This window comes from Glycine soja, chromosome 18 (assembly GCF_004193775.1).
Source record: "Glycine soja cultivar W05 chromosome 18, ASM419377v2, whole genome shotgun sequence".
Classification (NCBI taxonomy): Eukaryota; Viridiplantae; Streptophyta; class Magnoliopsida; order Fabales; family Fabaceae; genus Glycine; species Glycine soja.
In genome coordinates, this window is record NC_041019.1 from 18300431 (window position 1) to 18313147 (window position 12717).

Below are 12717 nucleotides of genomic sequence, written 5' to 3' on the forward strand. Positions count from 1 at the left end.
CCAATATCATGCATAGCTGCAGAATTGTCAAGTTATATAGGAAATTGTTTGATACACTTGGAACTACATTTTGATCTTGCTGAATTAGATGCTGAATTCAAAATATTATTCTCTGCTCTTACTAGTATCATTCCTTTTTACATTTCATTTATTATCATTTTAATTAATTATGTTTTGTAATTTATTTATCTATTAATTAATTCTACTAACAAACATTTTTTTTAACGCAACTAACTATCATATAATTTTATTCTATTTTTAGATGACCTTATTACCTCTAAACTTTAACTTATTCATCCGTTAATTAATTCTAGTGACAAACAATTTTTCAACTAAAAAATGTTTCTGATGAACAGTTACGAATGTTCAATCAAATAATGCAAGTTTTTATTAAGAAAAAGGGCAGCATGTTTTTTCGATACAAATACGGTGGCACGTGCAAAACATATATGTGGAGAACTTTGGCTTAAGCCCTAAGAGCAAAGAAAAAAATTGTTTTGGTAGTTGCATCAAGTGAAATTTCATCTTTATTACTACCTAGTGGAAGAACAACACATTCAAAGTTTAGGATTCTTCTACCAACTTTAGATGACTCAGTTTGTAATATAACCCATGGGAGTGACTTAGATGAGTTGCTTAAAGTTACAAGTTTGATTATATGGGATGAAGCACCAATGGTGCACAAATTCTGTTTTGAAGCACTAAACAAAACCTTAAATGATATCATGAAAATTAGTGATGATAGTGACACTGTTTTCAGAGGAAAAATAGTTGTTTTTTGATAGGGACTTTAGGCAAATCTTACCTGTGATTCCGAGGGAAACCCGTTTGAACATAGTACATGCAACTATAAATGCATCTTACCTTTGGAGTCAGTGTCATGTCTTGAAACTTACTAAGAATTTGCACTTGTAGTCAAATTCAAACACTACACATGCAACTGGAGTTACAAACTTTGCAAAATGAATCCTTCAAATTGGAGATGGGTCTTTAGGTCAGGCAAACAATGGATATGGTACAATAGAAATTCCAAAAGAATTGTTTATCCTGAATTACACTGATCCAATTGATGTTATAGTTAAATGTAAATACCCTAATCGAAGGCAACATTACAAGGATTCAGAGTTTCTACAATCCAGGGCTATTTTAGCATCAACTAATGAAACTGTTGACCATATTAATGATTATGTATTATCTTTGATCTCAGGTATAATTACTTATTTTCTCGTTGTCATACTAAGCATAGCTAAAACACCTATTTAATCTAAAATCCATAAATGATCAACTAACTCATACTCAATTAGGACTACAATTTTATTGTTATTATTCATTTAGTTTTGCCTATTTTATTTTTTCAATCTTTTCCTATTTTCTATTTTTTTTCTATTCTTTTAGGTGAAGAGAGAGAGAATACCTAAGCTCAGATTTAATTGAAAAAGCTAAAACAATAGAAAGTGAAAGGTTTAGCACAATAACTATGGAATTTCTAAACTCTTTGTCAACCTCTGGTCTTCCAAATCATAAGATTAAGGTCAAGGTTGGCCCACCAATAATGTTGTTAAGAAACTTAGATCAAAATGAAGGCCTATGTAATGGTACTAGACTAATTATCACAAGTTTTGCCAACCATATAATTGAAGCTAAAATCATGACAGGCAAAGGCCAAGGCAACAAAGTGTACATTCCTAGGAGGTCAATGTCTCCATCACAATCACCTTGGCCTTTCAAACTCATAAGAAGGCAATTCCCAATAATTGTCTCTTATGCAATGACCATAAATGAATCACAAGGACAATCATTAGCAAGTGTTGGGTTATATCTACCTAGACTAGTATTTAGTCATGGCCAGTTGTATGTAGCATTTTCTAGGGTGCAAATGACAAATGGACTAAAAGTAATAATACAAGATAAAGATAAAATGCCATCAAGTACAACAACTAATGTAGTTTTCAAGGAGGTGTTCCAGAACTTATAACATGTATAGTTTTCTTATAATAGTTGACAAAAATCATAATCTATCTACATTGCAGGTTTTCTTAACATTAATTACATTGCAGGTTTTTTTTACTTCATTGTACATAAATTCTCTTATATTTTGATTACTACAAGATTACTCATACTTTTAAGGTCAATTTATCTAAATACTATCTACTATGTTCAATGTGTGAATTATTTTTTTCCATTTATCAATCCAATATATATTTTGTTTAGCAGCAAATGGTGTCATTTTGAAACTACCTTTTTTTGGTCAAAGTTATCCTACCAACAAATTCAGCCACCAAGGCAAGTTGAACGAACTAATTATGGCTTCAGCATTAACAACCAAGAAAACCACTTAACCTATCTACATTGCAGGTTTTTTTGACTTTATTGTACACAAATTCTCTTATATTATGACTGCTACAAAATTATTGTTGCTTTTGGGGTCACTTCATCTACCTACTATCTACTCTATTAAAAAAATATTATATTCCATATATCACTTCACTGCATATTTTTCCACATGATAGCTGAAAATTACTCTGTTAACAAAAATAATGTCATTTATCCATTTTATACCATATACTTTCCTATGACAGGTTCCCCTACTTTGGTTGCTCAACTTTACGTTGTCAACAAATCCAAATATTAAGGCAAATTCAATAAATAGTTACCATACTAGACTACTTATAAAAGTAACAATACTAAACTAACTAATTGTTTTGACTTCATCATATAAGATCTCCTTACATTAAGATTGTTGCATAAGTATTCCTGCTTTTGGAGTCAATTTATTCGAATCTATCATTCCAATATATATTTTCTTATCAACAAGTTTCTCTACTTTTGCTGCTCAACATAATTCTAACAACAAGTCTAGTTATTAAGGCAAGTAGATTATATACCAAATCACTTTATACCATCACAACACATTCTTTACCGCTCCACTATCCTTTAATTATTTACAATTCCAAATAATAGGTTCAGCGTTGATGCTACTCTTACAAATAGGTCAATGACATACTCATCAACTCTAACAATTTAAAGCTTCCATACATCTCTTTCTATTAGTAAATAATTTTTTTAAAATCTAATTACTATTCCAAAGCAAATTTAACCATGCTCAGCTCTAACATAATAACCCGATATTATAGTCATTGCTTTGAATTTGGAATCTAAAAGCAACAGGAAGAATTGCTCAAATACCTGAAAGTGAGGCTTATTTGGGTCGTGTTATAAATGCCCTATCTAAACCAATTGATGGTTCAGGAGAAATTTCAGCTTTAGAATCTCGATTAATCAAATCTCCTGCTCCCAGTATTATTCCGAGTAATTCAATAATCTTCCACTCAGCCTCAAATTTTAACAACGAAGGGTATGTTACAAAATGCCATAAGTCAAGTTTTCTACTAAAAAAATGATTTTTACTAAGAAAAGTGTTGAAATTACATTCAATAATGACACAAACATAAAATATATCAACAATTTGAGAAAAAAAGAGAAGGAAGCACAAACAAATGCTTACCCTTTGTTGCGAAATTTCGACCACAAGCGATAATAGCTTAATGAAGTCACTATAACAGTGTGAATATGTGGTCTGAGTCTTATATTTTATATGTTAATTTCTTTGTAGGTTTGTTGTCAACGCTCACAAGCCACATGTGAATGTGAACACCTGATAATCATTAGTTTTATGGAATAAATTCCATTTTTTACCACAGCACTGATGAGATATGATAATGACAAATCAACACATATTGTTTTAATATATATATATATATATATATATATAAAAATTATATTTATAAAATAATTCTTTTTTATTAAAAGCAAGTTTATTAAGTTCTATTTAAATAAAAGTATAGGCTCTTTTTCAACTTTTTATATATTTATTTTCTTTGGCTTTTATCATATATGTGTATATATATATATATATATTATATAATAAGATTAACATTTTTTTAATGAAACAAATGTGCTGGGTTTAACAAAATGAAAATGAGTGATGATTTATATGTATAAATTTGTAAGAATATAAGTAATATATAATATAAGATACACGGGAATAAAGTTTTTTTTTTAATTTTTAATAACATTTTCATTCCAACTATAGATATGTAATATTTTTATTGTGAGCTTATATTGAACTCTAATTTTGTTTATTTGAGTTATGAATAAAATTACATTTCAATCATGATTCATATAAATTTACATTATTTAATAAACTTTGTTGTTAAACTCCAATAGCACACACCGACTCTCCACCCATGCATATGCACGGTACCATACTCGTTAAAAGGTATAAAATCACATTAAAGATAAGTAAAATCTGAAAATAAAAGATGGTTAGTTTCATATTTAAAAGAAAAAGAAACATTAGAAATTGGTTATATATCATTCATTTAGTCTGTATAATTATTTGTATTTTCAATTTTAATCCTTTTTATATACAAAAAAAGTTGTATGTTTTTATTTTTTTAACAATTTTTTTGACAGTTTGTTATTATTAAAGAATATTGGTGACGATAAAGTGTGAGAAAGTGTACTTTAATAAGAATCAAAACTTAAATTTTATGTACATGTAAAGAGTTTTTTTTTTCCTTATAAGAACTAAAAAAATTTTAAAATGAATATCACAAGGTAAGAATTAATCCTTTCTATATATTCAAGTCCACTTTAATTGAATTTCATATATTTCATCTTGATTTCAATGAAGTTGGTGGTAACAATCTCTGAAAGTTTCAAGATAACTCTCAACTATCATACATGTTTGAATGAAAATAGAGTTATTAATGCAAGGCATTCTCCTTGTACTTGATGTGGGTAGGGGGACAATGGCATATAGAAATCCACTACAACTTCCACATTATAACTTATAAGAAATTTGGTTAATGGGGAGTATTCAAGGTGAAACCTCAAAGTAAACTAGGACAACTTAATTATAGTATTTTGTTGGTACAAATGTGATGGCATCTTTGTAGCAACTCCTTCATTAGATTTGCCTTGAATAATAATAACTCTTGTGCAATCGACGGGCAAGTCCAGCAACATCAGCAAAATGTTGCTTCCTACACGTCCAATGTTGTTTCCTGCATTTTTTAAGCTCTCAAAACACCTAATTCAGAATGTAAAATTACATTTTAGAAGAGGATATCTAGAATGTAAAACTTAATATTTTGAAGAGACCTTTTCGGATTTCAAAATAGGCGCAGGAAGCAAATGAGAGGTGAAAAAATATTTTTCTATCAACAATGACAAGATTTTCAAGTAATAGGACATAGTCCTTTGCCTTGAGGCTTTAGCCCACACATATGGGAATTAGGAACATAAAAAAAGGCCACCATTCTCCCTACAGTTTAGGGTTGAGTCCTTATATTGGCTTGGTAGGTATTCCTTAACGCATCTCATTATTTGTTTTGATGCATCCTAAGTGCATTTTTATTGGACAATCTGTAGTGCAATTAGAGTGTACCAAAGCAAATAATGTGGTGTGTTAAATAATTAGATGGTTTGGCATGCCCTATGCATCCAGCTCATTTTCTGTTATGTGAAAACAAAGACGTGCGTGCCCACATGGGAAAAGAAACGAATGAAGAGATAAAAGAAGGGTGAAGGCACTTATTTAAGAATTAAAACTTAAAACAAGGATAACTACATGGACAGTTACTTTAATCTTAAAAATAATTTTCCTTTAAAAATATTATTCAGCAGCCCAACTTTGAGCATTAATCATTTTAATGAAGAAAGAAGTAAGAAAATAAAGTATATAGATTGTGGATTAACAGTTAGCTCGATAAAAGCAATAATAAACAAGAACATGGAAAGCAAATATATAATATAAAGCTTAATTATTTGTAAAAGTTGAATTGGATCCCTCAATTATTAAAAAGTTAAATCAGATCTTCTAATTATTAAAAAAACACTACAATTATATCTTTTTTGTCAATTCCTTTAGTTTGATAGTTGCGCATGACCACCTTGGTTTAGATATGTGCTCGCGAAGTGACAAACGAATTCAAGGATGCGCTTTCACTCAAGGATTCAAATTTGTGGTTCAGATATGTTGATTTTAAACATATTGTGGTGTTGTTTGTTTTTTAGTTTTAGGTTTTGATAACAAGGAATCTAGTTTGAGAGTGGAAATCTTGTAGATGCAAAATGAGATATGGAGTGTGGTTGGTCAAGAATCGCCAGAGATCTAAACAAGGACACCATTTTTACATCGGTTATATTGGCAACTGAAGGAAAAATATCTTATATTTACATTGGTTGTATTGTCAATCAATGCAAAAAGTCTATTTACAAAACTTCTGTTAATCAAACTAATAGAATTGTCAGAAAGTATAAGATTGTAGTGTTTTTAATAATTAGAAGACTTGATTAAAAATTTTAATAATTGAGGGATCCAATTGAACTTTTACAAAATAATTAAAGAATCGATTGTATAATTAAGTCATAATATAACTCAAGAAGAACTGATTTATGCTTTTAACAATTTTGATTTAAAAAAATAGGTAAGGAATAAAAGAACCAACACAACTCACTTTTCCGAAAGCACAAAGGGCCAAATCTTTTGAACCTCAAGACAACATGTTTTTGGTCCAAGTAAAAGTCAAAGTCAAGCTCATTCTCACCATTTATGTGCCTGTATAATTAACATAATACTATATTGGGTCAACCTAACTCTTACACCATATTATCATGAAACCCCTAGATGAGAATTGTTACGCTCACCCCCAAATTCTTATTGTTACCAAGAATTTTTTCAAAAAAATATGAAGTGACAAATTATCCCTCCCCCTTTTGCTATACATCTTTCCTTTCTCCTCTTCCTTCAGATTTAGCTTTTGGTTGTGATGAAATCATGATTCTATTGTGATGGTACACATGGAATCAAGATTTTATTTTGTATTTGATACAGACAACAACGGAATCACATTTTCATTGTAGTATAAAAGTTGCAAACAAAAAATAAAAAAAAATTGTATACGAAATATACAAATGAAACATATTTTAGTTGTAGTGTAGGAGGTGCATATAACAATCAAAACATTAACATGTTTATGTTGTATATTTTGAACACAAAAATACATTTATGTAGTATATTTTGTACAATAGAAATGTATTTCCATTAAAAGGACATTTTGAAAAATAAAGTGAAAGCACATGAGGTGAGAATAACAACACATAGGGTGAGAATAACAATGTCCAACCAATATTAGGCCAAGTCTAAGTCTAGGAACACTGAAAGAGAAGCAACAATAGTTATCCTTACCAAACTAAAAAAACAAAAATAGTGATAGACATTTATTACCCTTTTCTAATTGTTTATTGCATTAATTATATTTTTTCTAAGACATCCTTAATTAATTAACTTTTTTAATAAAAAATAATAAATGTTAGAAATTAATGAGATTCACTTTTTTTCTTGCTTTTTTTTATAAACAAATGTTAGTTGTTAATTGTTAGTTTTTTGTTAGCGGGAGAATCAGATCAACCCCCTTTCCCTCCCTCTCTTTTACTTTTACCACTAAATCAACCTTATAACTCCACTTCTTTTTTCGCTTGTCAGTATTGGATAATTGATAATTATGTGAAAAAATAAGAGGAAAGAGAGAGATGATTAGTTTTAAAAAAATTAAGGAGAATTTTGAGAGAATAATATAAATTATTGACAAATTTAATGTTATTAACTAAATTAACTAATTTTCTTAAAGGATATGAATAAGTTGAAAGAATCTTATTTAAAAAGGATATAAGGAGTAAGTTATACTCATTGGTTAAGAAAATTATCCCTCGAATTATGATTAGTGTCATTAAATAAAACCACCACTTAAAAACCATTTAACTTTATGTGTATTTCTGGAATAAAAGTTTATTTTTACATCATTAATTAAAATTAACCAAACTTAACTTTTTTAATTGATCTTGATGAATTAGGTATTTGTTTCTTATTTAAAATTATAGGTAGTATTAAAACAATTTAAGTGATCCCTATAGCGCCAAATCACATTTAAGCAACTCATCTGAATTATAAAAAAAAACATAAAAATATATAATTAAAAAGCAATGAAAAAAACAACTAATATTTGTTGATAAAAAACTAATAAATTAAAAACTAATATTTGTTGATAAAAAAAACATTTAAGCAATACATACATAAACTTGTTCTAATTATGAAAAAGTTAAGCAACTCGCATTTTTATGATACTATTTTATTTCCACTTAATTTTTTCAAATTAAAATATTTAATTCAATTTTTAATTAATACATATAAAATATTAAAAATTGTAGGAAATTTATTTTAACCAATATTTTTCATAATAACTTAAAAGAGAAATACATAAAATATATAATTAAAAAACAATGAAAAATTCATATCTAATTAAAAACAATTACATTTAACATTAATGAGAAATGCACAAAGATGAAAAATAAATAATAGTACACAAAATTAATTTTTATTATTTTTGTTTGAAATTTTCTCAAATGTGCTCAACCAAGTCTAGTTGAAGTTAACAGTGGTTTTGTTTATCATGAAGATGTGTTATCTATTGTAGTATGTAGTAAAACAACACTTAGGACCATTAGATACTTTGATACATAGTTATCAAACTCGGATCAACTTGGTCGGGTTGACCTATAGGCCCAAGACTTGGGAGTCTCGTCGATTTGAGGTCCATGTTGAAATGGGTGTGCACATGACCTCGTGTGACCTTGTCAAATATGTTACAACTCGGGCTCAAACAGTGGCCTGATTGACTTGGTGGCTTTCCAAGTTTTTTTTTCCATTTGAACATCACTCATGAGAAAATCCAATTTATACCTTCTATTATTTATAGATTTGCTTACTTTTTTTTTACCAAGCATAAACACATCTTAGAATTTGAGATGATAAAATTGTCATTTTCAATTTTTCGTTGGCTAATTTGTTTGTGTGTGTGCATGTATTAAATTATGTCTGACAATGTACAACAATGATAGTTTTACTAAATTGATGATAATAATATTATTTTAAATTCTAACTTAATGTTGTGTATATTGAATTCTGAAAAAATATGTTGCATGCTTAAAATTTTAAACAAGTCCATAATTATGCTTCTAAATATGTTAAATTTTAAATATTAATTGTACTAGTTTACAAATTATGAAATTATTTATATTTTTTAATATAGATCGAGTTATGTGAGTCAACTAGTGACTCACTGGTCAACTCCTGACCTAGTATCTCGACCGAGCCGATGATTGGTCAGAGTTTGATAACATTGCTTTGATAGTCGAGATGCCATTACATATATTATTATAATCAAAATTATCAACATATGTGTGTCGTTCGTCATTCACAATCATATTATGTAATATGATACATGCATCATATATACTCTTCATTATATTCGCATGTCAAGCACATGTCAGACCACATAAAAGTCTAACTCAATTGGTTAAGTAAAAGGAATAAATTATTATTATAAACCTCCTATGCTTGTATGTAATTCATACAAATAAAAAAGGATAAATAGTCACTTTAGTCATTGAATCTGTAATGTGATGACACTTTAGTTTTTGAAAGATGAAAAAAATAAAATTTTGTCCATGGATTTGCGAAAAGTGCAACAACTTAGTCCAAACACTAAATATCTCCACCAAAGCAAACAAAATTTTCTATTTGACATTTGTGAACAAATTTGTTAGCGAAAATTTTCCTACGTATGTTGTTGATGTGGTTGGACAAAATTGTTAGTGAAATTTTGGACGAAATTTTTATAAAAGAATTATCTTTTTTACATCAAAGAGGTAACCCTTTGTTACTCATTTTTACCAATGCAAGCATGTGTACTTGTTGGTGTTCTCACCTTCTCTAAGTGAGAGTGGGAGTGATGCAATCCTACCCCGTAAGGGCATTGGATAGAAGACTCCAAGTAGATTGGGTCAGAGATCCAAGGGAAGGCACTAGGGTTCTCATGAGCCTTAGGGTAGATTTTGAGCTCATGGACTAAGTATGAGCCCACTTATCTTTGTAAATATTAGAATAGGTTTTTTCCTTCGTTTAGGCCTTGTATTTTGGCCATTCTAGTAGTATAGGGTTTTAGCCTTATATTTCGAGGCATTTTGAGTAGTCTTTGTAGTAGGGACTTTTTTTGTATTTTCATGTATTTTGTCATGGGGGTGAGCTTAGCTATTAGAGAGGTGTGTGTAGCTAAGCTCTAGCTTCTTTAGGAATCTTTTCAAGGAAGCTTCTCAAGGAGGTGAGCTTAGTTATTAGAGGGGTGTGTGTAGCTAAGCTCTAGCTTCTCAAGAAAGTTTTCTCAAAGAAGTTTCTCAAGGAAGTTTTCTCAAGAAAGCTTCTCATGGAAGCTACCTAGTCTATAAATAGAAACATGTGTAACACTTGTTGTAACTTTGATGAATGAGAGTCTTGTGAGACATAACTCAAAGTTCAACTTCTCTCCCTTTTTCTTCCTTCAATTTCGTGCTCCCCCCTCTCTCTTTCTCTCCCTCTTTCTTTTCCTCCATTGAAGCATCCTTCCAAGCTTCTTATCCAAGACTCATCTTGGTGGTGAAGCTCTTTCTTCCATGGCTTATTCCCTAGTGGATGGCGCCTCCTCTCACCTCTTCTCATTTGTCTTCCGCTGCATCTCCATGGTGGAAAATCACCATTAAAGGACCTCATTGAAGCTCAAAGATCCAGCCTCCATAGAAGCCCCATAAGCAAGCTTCCATCAAGTGGTAATCAGAGCACAAGAGCTTCAAGTAGGTGCTCCTTAAACCTCCATTAATTTTTTGCTTTACCTTCTCTTCCATTGTTTTTTATTCATTTTTTCTCCATGTATCTCCTCAAATGTCTTGTGCTAAATATTGTTAACATGATTCTTTAGAGTTTTCACCGATTAAACTTGCTATAGAAGCTAGATTTTATTTTCTATGGTTCAAATTTCTTGTTCTTGTTCTTGAACCATGAATTGTGTTGAGTTTAGGTTCCTTTGAGTTTTGTCTTGTTATTTTTTGTGGCTGAAACCTAAACCATAAAATTCTTACAAAAATATTAAAGTAGAAGAAAACCTCAAAAATCTAGAGTGACTTGTTCACCTATTGTAGTTTTGTCATAGAAGTCATGTCTAGTCATGAAACTTGTCACATAAGATTTCTTATGTTGTGCTGAATTTTATTTTCTTGTTTCTTTGTCTAACTCATTTGCTCATGAGTGTATGAAATTCTTTTAGCCTATTATTTGATTTGAGTCAAATCTTTCATGTTAATTAGTCCTTAACATGTTCATGCAAAATTCTTAGAGAGTCTTTGATTGTGAACCTTTTCTTGAACTTTTAGGTTTCCATATGATTGTGCCTATTGTGAATTTGAGTTTTGGTGATTGAATTGCTGGCAAAAATGTTGATCCTAAGTGAATATTGAACTCCTAAAACTGTGGTAAACAATCCTAGTGAGTTCAACATATAGGAAGGTTGAAAGTAAGCCCAAGGCAATCAATATACCATGCTTAAAAAACAAAATCGCTGGTGTTGGCAGCTTGGACATACAAACTTGTAAAAATTACTGATAATTGGTTACTTCAAATTTTGAACTGAAATTTTTACTGAATTTTCTAGACATCTGGAAAAAAGTTAGAAAAAAAGAAACAAGTGATTTGGATAAAAGTAAAAAATACGAAAAATCACACAAGTTGGCAGGAAAATCAGTATCTAGGAAAAAAAATGAAAGGGAAGTGTGCTTGTTGTTTTGGCTCAAAATTTATTCTATAATTGGTTCCTATGTTATACCAATCGTAGTTCCAAAATTTCAATTGAAAATTAGTGTGAAGACAAGTGCCAAAGCTAGAGGTTTTTTGAGTCTTTTTTTTTCCAGTTTTTTTACTCTACTCTAGAGCCATTCTAAGTTTCTCTTTGAGTCCTAGCTTGCTTCTATGTCCTTTTCATTGCTTTAATTGTTGAATAATCCTTGAAAAATTGTCTTGTTAAAAATCCATTGGTTTAGCTTTCATTTCATTTTTTTTTGGTCTTTGGTTATTGCTTGTCTCTTTGTTTCCTTGTTTGTGGGTTGCCATATAGGGAATTGGAAGGAGGATTGGTGTCATCCCTTGAAGAATTTGAGTCAAGAAAAAAAGGCCAACCACCTTAAGAGCTATTGGACTAAGAAGAATTCCAAATTGAGTGAATCACCAAAGAGAGAACAACCACCAAAATTGAGGACCGTTTTGTAATTTTGTAATTTGCAATTTACTCACCTTCATTGCTTTCAAGTTTTGTAACAAAAAGGGCTTTCATTGGAAGTGTGTTGGGAGCCTCCAATAGGTTACCAAACTTCCATTTGTGTGTAATAATTTTAGGCAATTTTTCCTTAGGATAGTGAGTGTTTTGTTGGGAACCTTGAATGTGGTCATCCAAACACTCTTAGGATTCGCCTAGTTTACATTTCTTGCCAAACCGCCTAGATAGATTTCCTTTTACCAATTAGTTGTTTACCTTATCTTTCACACCTCTTTTAGTGTTTATTTTGGCTAGCTTCAACCATTGTTTCTTTTACCTTTTGTTTTCAAACCTCCAACAAGAAAGAACCACAACTTAGGAACCAACATGAGTCATCATTCATCTAGTGTTAATGGCGAGGGTACTAGTCATAAAGACCCTTTATCTAGAATCTTAGATGAGTTGAGTTCCCTCAAGTTATGGAAAAAAAAACAAGAGAGAAAAGAAAAAAGGAAAAAAAGAGTGGAAGAAATAA